The sequence below is a fragment of the Dendrobates tinctorius genome, unplaced genomic scaffold, assembly GCF_039654945.1.
Source record: "Dendrobates tinctorius isolate UK_male_01 unplaced genomic scaffold, ASM3965494v1 ptg000014l, whole genome shotgun sequence".
In the NCBI taxonomy this organism is placed as follows: Eukaryota; Metazoa; Chordata; class Amphibia; order Anura; family Dendrobatidae; genus Dendrobates; species Dendrobates tinctorius.
Window position 1 is genome coordinate 6771421 of NW_027361682.1, and position 16249 is coordinate 6787669.

Here is a 16249-nt window from a genome sequence, read left to right on the forward strand (position 1 = left end):
ATATTCCCTGTGCTTTATAGGTGGGGAATGAACATGAAATATATGTAGACAATAGAGGAATGATCACATACCCCATATAAACAGGTGTATATTATATTCCCTGAGCTTTAGGCTGACTTCACACGTGGCGGTTTTTTTCGCGTTTCCGCGGCGGTTTTAACCGTGTGATTTTGCCGCGAAAACGCGAAAAATAAGCATCCCATGCATTCCTATGGGATTCCGCAATGCTGTGCTAATGCTGCGGTTTTAACCGCGGCGGAATCGCTTCGCGGTAAAAACCGCAGCATGCTCATTAATTTTGCGGAATCGCGGCGATCCCGCACCCATAGGAATGCATTGTTCCGCTTACTTCCCGCATGTGGCTGTGCACACCATGCGGAAAGTAAGCAGAACATTTACGGATGGTACCCACGGTCCGGAGGAGAGGAGACTGTCCTCCGGGCTTTGGCTACCATATCCCTGTAAAAAATAGAATTTAAAATAAAAAATATTGTTATTCTCACCTTCCGGCGTCCCGCGCAGCCTTCCCGCCTCTCTCCACGCTCTCGTTCCCAGTAATCCTTTGCGAAAATGCCCGCGATGGCGTCTGTTCTCGCGGGATCGCGAAGTCTCGCGGTCATTCGTGCGACGTCATCGCGAATGACCGCGAGACATCACGATCCCGCGAGAACTGACGTCATCGCGGGCATTTTCGCAAAGGATTACTGGGAACGGCTGCGCGGGACGTCGGAAGGTAAGAATAACACCATTTTTTATTTTTTTTTTGCATTTTATCTTTTACTAGTGATGCCGCATAGACGGCCTCAGTAGTAAAAAGTTGGTCACACTTGTCAAACACTATGTTTGACGAGTGTGACCAACCTGTCAATCAGTTCTCCAAGCGATGCTCCAGATCGCTTGGAAAACGCTAGCATTTTGCAAGCTAAATACGCTTGCAAAATGCTAGTTTTTCCACGGGAAAATCGCGGGAATTTAAAATGCGATTTTCCCGCGGAATGGAATTCCGGAATTCTCGCGGTAATTTCCGCGAGAGTTCCGGTATGTGTGCACTTAGCCTTATAGGTGAGGAATGAACATGAAATATGTGTAGATAATAGGAGAATGAACACATTTCCCATATAAACAGCTGTATATTATATTCCCTGAGCTTTATAGGTGGGTAATGAAGATGAAATAAATGTAAATAATAGGGGAATGAACACATATCCCATATAAACAGGTGTATATTATTTTCTCTGAGCTTTATAGGAGGGGAAAAAACTTGAAATATGTGTTAATTTTCCTATTATCTATATATATCTCATAGACACAGGTGTATATTATATTCCCTGTGCTTTATAGGTGGGGAATGAAGATGAAATACATGTAAATAATAGGTGAACACATATCCAATATAAACAGGGGTATATTATATTCCCTGAGCTTTATAGGTGGGGAATGAACATTCAATATATGTAGATAATAGAGGAATAAACACATATCCCATATAAACAGGTGTATATTATATTCCCTGAGCTTTATAGGTGGGGAATGAACATGAAATATGTGTAGATAATAGGAGAATGAACAGGGGTATATTATATTCCCTGAGCTTTATAGATGGGGAATGAACATGATATATACTGTATGTAGATAATAGAGAAATTAACACATATCCCATATGAACATGTGTATATTATATTCCCCGAGCTTTATAGGTGGGGAATGAAGATTAAATATATGTAGATAATAGGGGAATGAACACATATCCCATATAAACAGGTGTTTATTATATTCTCTGTGCATTATAGGTGGGGAATGAACACGAAATATATGTAGATAATAGAGGAATGAACAAATATCCCTTATAAACAGGTGAATATTGTATTCCCTATGCTTTAGGCTGCGTTCACACGTTCAGGTTTTTTCGCATTTTCACGGCGGTTTTTTCCGCACGATTTTGCCGCGAAAACCAGGGCTGTGGAGTCGGTAAGCCACAGTTGCGACTCGGACTCCTGGATTTTATCAGGCTCCGGCTCCGACTCCGGCTCCGACTCCTTCATAAATGGCCAATTCATAACAACAAATTTACTGTTGTAAAATATTAAACATCGTGCTTATTCAGTTTCTCACCATCATATAAGTAATCAGACCACTTAGAGCAAAAACTACTTTTATTAGAATACAATTAGAATATAGCAAATAACTTTTATAAACTTTTCTAAACTGTAAGTAAATATGCAATAAACACTTTTATGCAGTTAATAAGAAGAAATCTATAAATTTGTCCTCAGAAAAAGTATTGCCTCTGTCAGATCCTCCTTCATGGATGCCCTCAAATCTGATCTAATTATTTTGAGAGCAGAGAACAACCTCTCTACACTAACTTGTGTTGGTGGCAAAGCAGTAACCACTCGGGCAACATCTCTGACAATGTCAGGATACAGAGGAATCGCTTGTTGCACTGTTATTTTTGATGAACGGTCAAATTTCTCAATTTCTTTTAGTGCACATGAAAAATTCTGCTGAAATGTACTTGCTGTGTTCCTTGATGGGGATGACTCTTCTATGCGGGAACGCTTTGCACGGTCCTTGTGATCCAAATATTTTTCGAAATTAAATTCTTCATTAGTTGATGATGAGGGTGAAGATGTGGCAGGACGACCAAATTCTTCTTGTTCCTCTCCTGACTGTTCTGCAACCCTTTCATCCTTACTGCTATTTCAAATAGAGCTTCTTTTCCTTTACTTAGCTGTTGATCATCTAGAAGAATCCGATGCATTGGGTCTACATAAACAGCTGCCAAAAGAATGTTATTTTGTAATAATAGCTCCTCTCTCCGTTTCATTGATGTAGCAATGCCACTTGCAATTAACCCTCCTCTTTGGGACAGGCGAAACTTCAGGTTCTTCCACTCCTTTAAGAAAATACCTGGAGTTAAGTCCTCTGCTTGTAATTTTTTAGTCACTGTAAATGGGTGCTCTAGCAATTTTTCCAGCTCAGTCACCTGATTCCACTGACTTTCATTTAGCGTCAGTTGAGGGTTAGCCATGTCTACAAGAAAGGTTTTCAGTTCAACCAAGCGCTGAATCATTAAGTAAGTACTGCCCCATCGTGTGGCTTGATCAATAATTGCCCCTTTTCCAGCATGTCTCTTCAAAATTGAGTCAACTTTAGGGGTTCTGGCAACAGTAGCCAATTTTCTCACCTTGCCAATCAGTGCAGCAGCATGTCCTTCTTGCAGACTGTCTCTTATAGCCAGCTGTAGCGTATGCACAACACAGCGCATGTGATGAATGAAAGAACATATTGACACAGTTTCAACAAGATCATCTAAACTATCATGTTGCTGTTCATCTGAAGCAACTTCAGTTTGCTCCTCAGTTACAATACTGTGTTCCTCTATTTCAAACATTTTTGTGTCTGTGGACCCAGAATGTTCTTCTAGCTGCTGGTCACCATCATTACTCTCATTCATTAGCTTAATAGTACTTATCATATTTGAAGCATTGTCAGTTACGACAGAAAGAACTTGCTCTTTTTTAAGTTCATAATCTTACAGAACCTTTTCCACCAAGACCTGGAGAAACTCACTGGTGTGGTGAGCTTTGGTGTCTTTTACTGCCAATGTCTTGGTAACTATTTCATTTTTGTCACAAACAAATCGGACATTGATGGCAAAATTGTTCACTCTGTGAAGTGTGCAGGCATCCATTTTAAGAAACAGAAAGCGTCCCTTGAGAGTTTTTTTAAGTTCTTCCTTTTGTTTAAAAGCTTCTTCGATTACTAATTTTCTAATACTCTCTCCAGAGAAACACCAAGCTTGCGGGCCATTTCCCCATTCAGACACATAAAAGCTGGTCGTGAAAATAATGAAATAGGCACACTATCCTTTACAACAAGCTCTATGATCTGTTTTTTTAAATGTATCTACTGTCATTGTCACAGTAACTTTGTCACTGACAAAATATCTTGCAACTGATGGCTGCAAAGTTCTCTGCTCCTTTGTTTGGCTGGAAGAGCTGGGCACTGGTTCATTGGTTTGGATGCAGTCTTTCTCATCCACTGCTTTCAGTACTTCTGGATGAAAGCGCTGTAAATGTCTCTTTAGATTAGAAGCTCTGGTAGGAGCATTTTTAGCTTTGCCTGAATATGCACTCATCTTGGCTTCACAGCATTTGTTTTCGTCTGGATCATTTGTCATACACTGACAGACATAATGTTTTCTATCTTGAGTGATGGTGAAATGTTCAAATACAGCTGATTTAATGTGATGCTTCTTTGACATTCTCAGGTTTTTAATTCTGCATTCACAATCCAAATGACAATTGTTTTTCCTAAAAACAATTGTACAAAATTATTGCCAGGTCGTACAACTGATATAGTGGTCAGTAATACTGTTATTATTCCTCATGTACTCACAGTTAACTGATGCAAAGTTTGTTGAAAGGATAATACTACTTACAGTCTTCCTCTTCTGAGTAGCAGGCAGCTGTGAGATGCTTGGAAGACGCACACCTAGTATGATCTAGTCTAGAGGAGGAGCTTTACTACTAAGAATTTGCAACACATTTTCACTTTCAGTTTCATACATTGTAAGTAGGGGGGTTGGGGCAGCATGAGGTTAACCAAGTATAAGATTAGATAAGGGCAGTGGAGAACAGTGACACACAAGAAGTAAGAAATGTCTCTATCTCCAGCAGAACTGCTTATCACTGTTGTTGATAGTTTGATAGAACATATATATTTGAGTAACATTTATAAAATTCATATGAAAGTTCAATTATGAAATATTAATACATTTTTTTTAAAGCTGGAGTCGGTACATTTCTACCGACTCCAACCAAAACTAACTCCGACTCCACGACTCCGACTCCACAGCCCTGGCGAAAACGCAAAAAAAAACAGCAGCCCATGCAATCCTATGGGATTCCGCAAGGCTGTGCTAATGCTGCGGATTTTCTCGCGGCGGAATCGCATCGCGGAAAAATCCGCAGCATGCTCATTAATTTGCGAAATCGCTGCGATTCCGCCCACATAGAAATGCATTGTTCTGCTTACTTTCCGTATGTGGCTGTGCTCACCATGTGAAAAGTAAGCAGAACATTTGCCGATGGTACCCACGGTCCGGAGGAGAGGAGATTCTCCTCCAGGCTCTGGGTACATATCCCTGTAAAAAATAGAATTAAAATAATATATTCACCTTCCAACGTTCCGCGCAGTGTCCCCAGGCTTCAGCGATACACGCGGAAGCTCCCGTTCCCAGTAATGCATTGTGATGACCTTTGCTGACGTCGCGTCTCGTGATGCTGTAGCGGTCTCGCGAGACCGCGACGTCATCAAAGGTCTTTGCCGCACTGCATCACTGGGAACGGGACCTATTGGAGCATCGCGGAGGCCTGGGGATGCTGCGTGGGACCTCGGAAGGTGAATATAACCCGATTTTTTTATTTATTTTTTTTATTTTTAACATTAGATCTTTTTACTACTGATGCTGCATAGGCAGCCTCAATAGGAAAAAGTTGGTCACACTCGTCAAACACTATGTTTGACGAGTGTGACCAACCTGTCAATCAGTTCTCCAAGCGATGCTACAGATCGCTTGAAAAACGCTAGCATTCTGCAAGCTAATTACGCTTGCAAAACGCTACTTTTTCCGCGGGAAAATCGAGGGAATTTAAAATGCGATTTTCCCGCGGAATGGAATTCCGGAATTCTCGCGGTAACTTCCGCGGGAATTCCGCTATGTGTTAACTTAGCCTTATAGGTGAGTAATGAACATGAAATATATGAAGATAATAGAGAAATGAACACATATCCCATATAAACAGCTGTATATTATATTCCCTGCGCGTTATAGGTGGGGAATGAAGATGAAATATATGTAAATAATAGAGGAATAAACACATGTCCCATATAAACAGCTGTATATTATATTCCCTGTGCTTTATAGATGGGGAATGAACATGAAATATATGTAAATAATAGAGAAATAAACACATATCCCATATAAACTGGTGTATATTATATTCCCTGAGCTTTATAAGTGGGGAATGAACACGAAATATATGCAGATGATAGAGGAATGAACACAGATTCCATATAAACAGGTGCATATTGTATTCCCTGAGCTTTATAGGTGGGGAATGAAGATGAAATATATGTAGATAATAGGGGAATAAACACATATTCCATATAAACAGGGGTATATTATATTCCCTGAGCTTTATAGGTGGGGAATGAAGATGAAATATATGTAGATAATAGGGGCATGAACACATATCCCATATAAACAGGGGTATATTATATTCCCTGAGCTTTATAGGTGGGGAATGAAGATGAAATATATGTAGATAATAGGGGCATGAACACATATCCCATATAAACAGGTGTAGATTATATTCCTTGAGCTTTATAGGTGGGGAATGAACATGAAATATATGAAAATAATAGAGTAATAAACACATGACTTGCCCAGGAGGTTGATTGAGTCTCTACCCCGGAGGACACGGCACGGAGGCAGTCTCCAGTGGGTACCACGAACTGTGAGTAAAGTTTTGAAACTGCAAGCCCTGGTGTCCTCCATTCATTCGCCGTTAACATCTTCAGCACCGCTACATCTGGGTACCAGCATCTATACTATTCTGCGCCTCTCCTCATCCATTGCACCTACACGGCCCTGGGACTACAGCTCCACCTGTGGGGAGCTATACCATCTTTGCTGCACCACACCATCAGTCCCAGCGGATCTGTACGCAGCGTTGGCTTACCATGTCCTTTGCCAAACACCACGGGTGGCGTCACGAACTAACACCATTAACATCACCGCCATTGATATTGGGTGCCCAAGGTCACGGACCGGGTCACTGCTGCTGTGACACCCTCCCCCTGACACCGGCCCGGTACCGAGTACCCCGCTGCCCTGGGTGTGAGGGCGACCCATTTATATGGGATATGTGTTCATTCCTCTATTATCTACACTTATTTCATGTTCATTCCCCACCTATAAAGCTCAGGGAATATAATATACAGCTGTTTATATGGGATATGTGTTCATTCCCCTATTATCTACACACATTTCATGTTCATTCCCCACCTATAAAGCTCAGGGAATATAATATACACCTGTTTATATGGGACATGTGTTCATGCCCCTATTATCTACATGTATTTCATCTTCATTTCCCACCTATTAAGCTCAGGGAATATAATATACAGCCGTATATATTGGGTATGTGTTCATTCCCCTATTATCTACACGTTTCATGTTCATTCCCCACCTATAAAGCAGAGGAAATATAATATACACCTGTATATATGGGTTTTGTGTTCATTCCTCCGTTATCTACATATATTTCATGTTCATTCCCCCCTATAAAGCTCAGGGAATATATTATACCCCTGTTTAAATGGGATATGTGTTAATTTCTCTATTATCTACATGTATTTCGTGTTCATTCCCCACCTATAAAGCTCAGGAAATATAATATACACCTCTTTATATGGGATATGTGTTCATTCCTCTATTATCTACACATATTTTATGTTCATTCCCCACCTATAAAGCTCAGGGAATATAATATACAACTGATTATATGAGATATGTGTTCATTCCTCTATTATCTACACATATTTTATGTTCATTCCCCACCTATAAAGCTCAGGGAATATAATATACAACTGATTATATGGGATATGTGATCATTCCTCTATTATCTACTTGTATTTTGTGTTCATTCCCCACCTATAAAGCTCAGGGAATATAATATACACCTGTTTATATGGGATTTGTGATGATTTCCTGTAAGTTACTATGTTCATTCTTTTTCCTCATTCCTTTTCTTCATTCTTTTTAGTCCGTCCCTGCCATAGCTACAGAAATAAAGCACTGAGCTAGAAGTCATGTACAGATTATATATACTGCGGGGAAAATAACCTGGATACACAGGATCTGTAAACACAGCATGATCCATATATAGCAGAGTGAGGAGTGATAACTTATACAGCAGGTCTGTATATATGCACAGGAATGGAGCCTTTACACATATACCACTTATTTAGTGAGAGTAACCTGAATATACTGGATCTGTATACTTAACTATACTGCACAGGGATGCAGCCTTTACACATATATAGTGAGAGTAACCTGGTTACACTGGATCTGTTCACCCAGCATCACAGTATGTAGCAGAAATGAGGTCACATACAGGTCACCAGACTCCAGAAATAGGAAGGAGGGAATAATCAGCACACAGCAGGGTCAGTATACACTGCACTGACATGAAGAGCAGCCTCTCACCATCATACATATACCATCCAGTGTCTCTAGTACCTGTGACTGCCCAGCTCAGTGGCAGACACTGTATGTGTCAATGCTCTGTGCTATCATACATATACCCAGAACTCAAGAAGACTCTGTATAACACAGCAGAAATATGATACAACAGCCATTGTCTGCAAGTAGGTCACACAGGAGCTGCCCTCTACAGTGTGTGAGGTAAGTTGTAGATATGAAGGAATATGGCAGCTACATGAATCTCTGAGGTAATATTGATCCCATATATGATATAGGAGCTGATACTACACTAGTACAGGATGTCTGAGGTGAATGTGGAGTAGTATATAAGCCCTGTCTGCAGGGAGGTCACACAGAAGCTGTCTCTGCATTGTGTGAGGTAAGTTGTAGAAAAGAAGGAACATGGTAGCTACAGTAATCTCTGAGGTAATATTGATCCCATATATGATATAGGAGCTGATACTACACTAGTACAGGATGTCTGAGGTGAATGTGGAGTAGTATATAAGCCGTGTCTGCAGGGAGGTCACACAGAAGATGTCTCTGCATTGTGTGAGGTAAGTTGTAGAAAAGAAGGAACATGGTAGCTACAGTAATCTCTGAGGTAATATTGATCCCATATATGATATAGGAGCTGATACTACACTAGTACAGGATGTCTGAGGTGAATGTGGAGTAGTATATAAGCCGTGTCTGCAGGGAGGTCACACAGAAGATGTCTCTGCATTGTGTGAGGTAAGTTGTAGAAAAGAAGGAACATGGTAGCTACAGTAATCTCTGAGGTAATATTGATCCCATATATGATATAGGAGCTGATACTACACTAGTACAGGATGTCTGAGGTGAATGTGGAGTAGTATATAAGCCGTGTCTGCAGGGAGGTCACACAGAAGCTGTCTCGGCAGTGTGTGAGGTAAAATGTAGAAAACACATGAGGGAACATGGCAGCTACGTGAATTTCTGAGGTAATATTGATCATATATATAGTAGGAGCTGACACTACACTAGTACATGATGTGTGAGGTGAATGTGCTCCTATCATCAGTAATGTGAGGTGATAACCCCAAAATTATCCTCCCTGAAACTGCAGACCTATTTCCTCCAGTTGATCCTGTGAGAGAAAGAGGGAGAGAGCCAGAGTTACCGCCTCTATATAAGCCCCACCCTCCTCACAGTAGCACACCAGGCTCAGACATACATCTTCTTAGGCTGGTTTCACATTAGCATTTTTTAGCGCAGCGCATCGTACGCGTCCATGCGCCCCTATGTTTAACATGGCGGGCGCATGGACTAGCGTTTGCACGCGTTCGTATGCGTTTTCGTACCCATGCGGTTTTTGTAGTGTGCGCCTAGGCACGCCCGATGCAACCTGTTGCATTTTTGGGTCCATCCAACGGCGTCAAAAAAACGTATGCACACACTTGCGCACGGAATGCTCCAAAATAACACATTACAGTCTATGGGAACGCAGGTGTGCGCATGGACATGCGCACGCCTGCATTTGAAATTGCATGCGTTTTAAGAGTTAATATGGCTAGAAACTGGTTAAAACGCATGCACCTAAAAAACGCAAACGCATGCAAAACGCATGATGCATTTTTTTCATGCGTTTCTATTGCGCACGGAGCTCAGCGCTAAAAAACGCTAATGTGAAAGTAGCCTTAAAGCAACATCACTCTTGCTTAAAATCTACACCGCTATACAAACAAAGCTGCAGGAGTTAAAGGTCCACCCCTCCCAAAGTGATGTCCTCCTCCGCCTAGAGCTCCTGTGGCTTCTTGTCAAGAGTCTACTGAGAATAGTGTGAATAAAGAAAAACATTAGTAATATTAGATCTTGTGGATATAAGCAACGAAGATATCGAGAATTGTTCTGAGAACAGGTGGTGCACTGTCATAAAAATTTTAGATGACTACTAATGAGTCCGGATGCACTCATCCTTCCTTAGCACAACTGGGCTATATCTACAGCTGACCAGTTCCAGTGCCAATCCTTTCCAGCAAATCAGAAAGAAAAAACTTCATTGGGCAAGAGAAAGCAACTGTGATTTCACAGAGCATCATCAGTTCTGATGACCTTCCTGTTGCACCGTGGGAGGGTCAGAATTTCATGCAAACAGCATGAATCCATGTTCCTTTCTTGTAAAGTGTCAACATTTCTGGCTTGTGGGAAATATTGTCTGAGCACATCCTGGGTCCTTGGATATTTGTGGATAGATGTCTTGACACTAGGGCTTACCTAGTATTGTGTCCTGCCAAGTTCATCTCTTCATGTCAGCTGTTGACAGTAAAATGCAAAGATTTAAGTCACAAGGATCGTGTAATCATGGATTGCTTGCAGTATAAAGATCGCACAGTCATGTGTTGCACTGCGACCCTAAACACCAGTGAAATGGGTTCCTCGGTATGTGTGTTAAGTTTTGCAGATGTTTTCCAGTATGGCTATATACAATCAGGTGACCCAGATACCTCAGATGTAATATATAGGCTAGAAAGGATTCTATTAGGCTATGTGCCCACGTATGCAGAAATTTCCTGAGCAAAACCTGATCACTTCCCAGGAAATCCGCATTTTTATTTTTTGCGCTTTTGTCGCGTTTTTGCTTGCTTTTTTCCGAAGCATTCACATTCTCATTAAATATAGTTGGAAATGCGTTTTTTTTACGCAAAATTAATGAACATGCTGCGTTTTTTTCCGCGATGCGTTTTTTATGCGGGAAAAAAAATGCATCATGTGCACAAAAATTGCAGAATGCATTATAAGGATGGGATGCTTAATGTATGCATTTTTTAAGCGTTTTTGCAAGGAAAAAAACGCTTAAAAGCGTGAAAAAAACGCTTACGTGGGCACACAGCCTTAAAGGGAAGTTGTCAGTAGGTTTTTGCTATTTCGTTTGAGAGCAGCCTGATGTATGGAAAGAGAAGCTGAAGCTAAGGAGGTATCACTTGGATTACTGAGTGAAGCCATTCTGACACAATTAGAGCTTTTAGATTTGGCAATAAAGATCTGAAAATCTGCCCCCTGCACCCCCCCAGCTCTGTATATACAATGTACATTGACAGTGAGGTGCCTGCAGAATCTGCTCCAGGTTTTCGTCGGCCCTGGACGAAAGAGTCTCAGTGGGCCCCTTTAACACATGCCACAATTCATGACTCACAGATATGGCAGAGAAATATAGGTATAGTGCAATGCCTAAGATTTTACTTCTTACATTACATGAGTGATATCGATAGCTCTGAAACCGGACAGTATAGTCTTCAATACAGTATTATGGGCACCACATAGGGCTTCATACAAAATAATGAGGCCCATATATTGCTCCATACAGTATGGATACACCTGGGTGGGCAATTTATATGGATAAACCTAAATTAAATGGGAATGGTTGGTGATATCAACTTCCTGTTTGTGGCACATTAGTATATGGGTAGGGGAAAACTTTTCAAGATGGGTGGTGACCATGGCAGCTGAAGTCGGCTATTTTGGATTCCAACTTTATAAATGGACTACCCAGGTGTATCCATATAAATGGCCCACCCTGTATTATGAGCCCCATATATTGCTCCATACAGGATATAATAGGCCCCATACTGTATAATGGGCTCCATAAAGCGTAATGAGCTCCATATATTGCTCCATACATAATGGGTCCCATATAATTTTCCATACAATATGATGGGCTCCATATAATGCTCCAGTATATGATGGGCCCAATATATGATGCTTCAGTGTATAACGGGCTCCATATGTGATGCTCCAGGGTACAATCTGCCCCATGTATAAAAATCCATATACAGAGAAAAGATTTGGCACTACTGCATAGCCACCACCTCTGAAATGTGCTTAGAGGTTAAATTACAGACCCATACAAAACGCCATGAACCCACAATAAACGGGTGCTGAATCCATGAAACAAACAAGTCCAATATCCAAATGAGAAGAAATGAAGGTTGGCACTCACCTTTCAAATATTGAAGACTTTATTCAAAAGGTAAAAATAATCGGCACGGGAGAAATGTGCTGAATGCGGACTACGGCCGTGTGTGTGACACTTATCAGCGACCGGCCCCCTGCCGGGTATCGCAGATCATGCTGGAATGGCCTGGACATTTTTTTGATTGTTGGTCTCCTGCTGGCCAGCACGCATCACTGTGTGTGGCAGGCGGGAGATCAGCGAGCTGGAGCTGGTAACCAAGGTAAGGCCGGTTTCACATTAGCGCTTTTTAAGCGCACGCATGGCCGGGGGTAGCTCCGCCCCCGAGCCGGGTCTCTGCCCGGCGTGCCCGCCCCTTGCTTGTAGCGCCGCCTACTAGCGGACAGCGGCGCCTGCGATCGGCGCACCCTATCTTTAGCATAGGGTGCGCAGATCGTGCGCAGGCCGTGCGCTAGTTGCGCTTTGACCTGCGCTGCGCACTTTTGACGGTGCGCCGTGCGCGCCAAAATCGAACTTTTCGGATTTTGGCACGCACGGCGCACCGTCAAAAGTGCGCAGCGCAGGTCAAAGCGCAACTAGCGCACGGCCTGCGCACGATCTGCGCACCCTATGCTAAAGATAGGGTGCGCCGATCGCAGGCGCCGCTGTCCGCTAGTAGGCGGCGCTACAAGCAAGGGGCGGGCACGCCGGGCAGAGAGCCGGCTCGGGGGCGGAGCTACCCCCGGCCGTGCGTGCGCTTAAAAAGCGCTAATGTGAAACCGGCCTAAACATAGGGTTTCTAAGCGCCGCATGGCGCTTATTTACCCGCAGTGTACGTTAGATACCAGCGCGCTGGTGCAGGGAACTGGTAACCAAGGTAAACAGCGGGTTTCTAAGCGCCATGCGGCGCTTAGAAACCCGCTGTTTACCTTGGTTACCAGCTCCCTGCACCAGCGCGCTGGTATCTTAACGTACACTGTGGGTAAATAAGCGCCGTGCGTCGCTTGTTACCCACGTGTCGCTGTCCTGATCGCTGGTGAAGTTGCCTGTTTGGCAGCTCCACAACGATCATGTAGCGACACACCAGCGAACCTGACAAGTTCATATCGTTGTCGGGATTGCTGGTGAGTCACTGTGTGACGGAGCCATTACTCTCCCCTGCCCAGCTGCAGGGCTAAATCTCTGTAACTCTGCTGCCCAGCTGCAGTGCTGACCTTCTGTAACTCCTCCCCTGCCCAACTGCAGGGCTGACCCTCAGTAACCCCCCCACCCAGCTGCAGGGCTGACCCTCTGTAACGATCTCCAGCCCAGCTGAAGGGCTTACCCAGGCCACCATCAGGGCATTATTGCCCTTACTGCTGTATAGGGTCCGGTGAGCAGCAGTACAGAGGGGGGGAGGCCTGGACACAGTCTGGGCCCCCCTCTTGTGCTTCTGCTTACCGGGCCCCATGGTGCAATAAGGTGCTTTGCACACCATGGCGCTGGGAGCGTCCCAAAGCTGCATAGCCATCTAACCTGAACCACGGCGCAGATCCAGCTCCCTCCGCCTTCTCTAGACTTCTGGTCAGGTGACTGTGCAAATGCGATGACATCATCACATATGCACCAACATGTACGAGAACACCAGAAGAAGAGCTGGACCTGTAGGGGGATCGTCAGTGAGGTAAGTCTGACAATTTTTTTTTAAAATTTCTTTATAAAATTAAATGGTGGAGGGGTATAGCAAATGATGAAGTGAGTGAAGGTAGGGGGACTGCAAATGAAGTGAGGATGGGGAGCGGTACTACAAATTATGAAGTGAGTGGCGAGAGGGGTACTGTAATTGAAGGGAGGGGGACTGCAAACGAAGAAGTCAGGGTGGGGAGAGGTACTGCAAATGATTAAGTGAGGGGATCAGGGGAACTGTAAATGATGAAGTGAGTGGGGGGAAGGGGACTGCAAATGATGGAGGGGGGACTGAAAATTATGAAGGGAGGGGGTCTGCAAATGATGGAGTGGGGGAGGGGAACTGCAAATGATGAAGGGAGGGGGACTGCAAATGATGTGAGTGGAGGGTGGAGGACTGCAAAAAGTGAAGTGAGTGGAGGGAGAGGGACTGCAACTGATTGAGGGAGAGGATTGAAAAATAAAGTGAGTGGGGGATGGGGACTGCAAATGAAAGGAATGGAGGGAGGAGGGCTACAAGTGATGGAGTGGGGGAGGGGAACTGCAAATGATGAAGGGAGGGGGACTGCAAATGATGAAGCGAGCTAGGGAAGCGGAACTGCAAATGATGTGAGTGGGGGGAGGGGGACTGCAAATAATGGAGGAAGGGGATGGTCTGCAAACGATGACGTGATGGGGGTGAGCATAACTGCAAATGATGAAGTGAGTGGGGGAGGGGGACTGCAAATGATGAAGTGAGAGGGACTGCAAATGATGAAATGAGTGGGGAAGGGTGACTGCAAATGATGAAAGATGAAGTGAGGGGGACTGCAAATGATGAAGTGAGGGAGTGGAGGGTGACTGCAAATTATGAAGTGAATGCGGGAGGGGACTGCAAATTAAGAAGTGAGTGGGGGAAAGGGACTGCAAATAATGGAGGGAGGGGGAACTGCAAAGGATGGTGAGTGGGGGAGGGGGAGCTGCAAATAATTAAGTGCAGGAGGGGGGAGGAGTGCAGATGATGAAGTGACAGAGGGGATGGGGGACTGCAAATGATGAAATGAAGAAGAGGAGGGGAGGGACTGCAAATGATGATGTGAGTGGGGGAGGGGGCTGCAAATGATGAAGTGAGTGGTGGGGACAGCCAATACTGAATTGAGGGTAAGGGACTGGAGAATACAAATGAGGAATTGAGGGTTGGGCATGGGGGACAGCTGATGACCTAGGGAGAGCAGATGAGTTTTGAGGGTTGGGTGGAGTAAATGATGTATTGAGACTGGGGGTGGGGGACAGTAAATGATGAATTGAGGGTGAGGAACAACTGATGATGATGAATTGGTGGTGGGGCATCAAATAATGATAAATTGATGGTGGGGAGAGTAAATGAAGAATGTAGTGGAGAGCAGTTGATGATAAATAGAGGGTGGGGTGGGAGAGAAGATATGACATAATGAATTGGGGCGGAAGGGGCATGTAAATATAATGAATGGGGGAGGGAGAGGTACAGAGTGGAGTGCGTTGAGGATGCAGTGACTGATTTTAAATTTGGGGAAAGTACAGGTGCTAATTAAATTATATATTAATTGGGGAAAGTGGCTATGTAAAGTTAGTGGGGGCAAAGTGGTGGATTGCAATTTATATTTGGAATAGTGGGTTGCATAATATCTAATTATATATTAGTGATGGGTGTACGTCTGTATTCAGCTATGTGTTGTTGAAGAAAGTTAAAAAGTGTGATATTTTATGCTTAGATGAGTCCTCGCTGAAAGAAGTAATGGCGGTCTGCGCTGGATGAAAAAGAAAAGAAAAGATGAAGGACTTCAGCTAGAGATGGCACTAGTGAGTCAGTGTGTTACCTGTACCCTGACACCATACATTGCATACTATGTACAGAGCTCCTGTGTATATTGTCACTGGTGATCACTGTACACTATATACAAATCTCTTGTGTATTATGTCACTTAATTTTGTGTTGTTTTTTTATATGATTAGTATTGTAGTATTTGGTCGCTATGTAATGGTAACATGTGGTCTGGTCATGGTGTGGCAGTATTTGTTCCTTGTATGTGGTATTAATGGTCATTTCAAAAAAAAATTATATGACTCATTCCCTTAAATGAGATATGGTGGTCAATTGGAACTGTTAATGTGTGATTGGTGAGGACTTGGTACAAAAGTGGAGTTTTTCCAAGACAAGACTGGGGGGTGGGACTGTGGAAGGTTCGAAGGCTGGAGGCAAAGCTGGGGTAGAGCCTGGGTGCCAAGGGGGCCAAAAATTTTTGCCAGTATAGGGCCCTGTAATTCCTAGTAGCAGCCCTGAGCTCACCCTCTGCAACTCTCCCTGCCCAGCTGCAACTCTCTCATACCTATCACTAAAAAGTGATTAGAATTACCCATAGCATTAACCATATAATCAC

The 16249-nt window shown here is 43.4% G+C and overlaps 1 protein-coding gene across 1 annotated transcript in view; it reads left to right on the forward strand.

The window, feature by feature from the left end:
- Nucleotides 1-16249, forward strand: part of LOC141070615 (uncharacterized) — a 93696-nt gene that overhangs the window by 73016 nt on the left and 4431 nt on the right. The window lies entirely within an intron of this gene.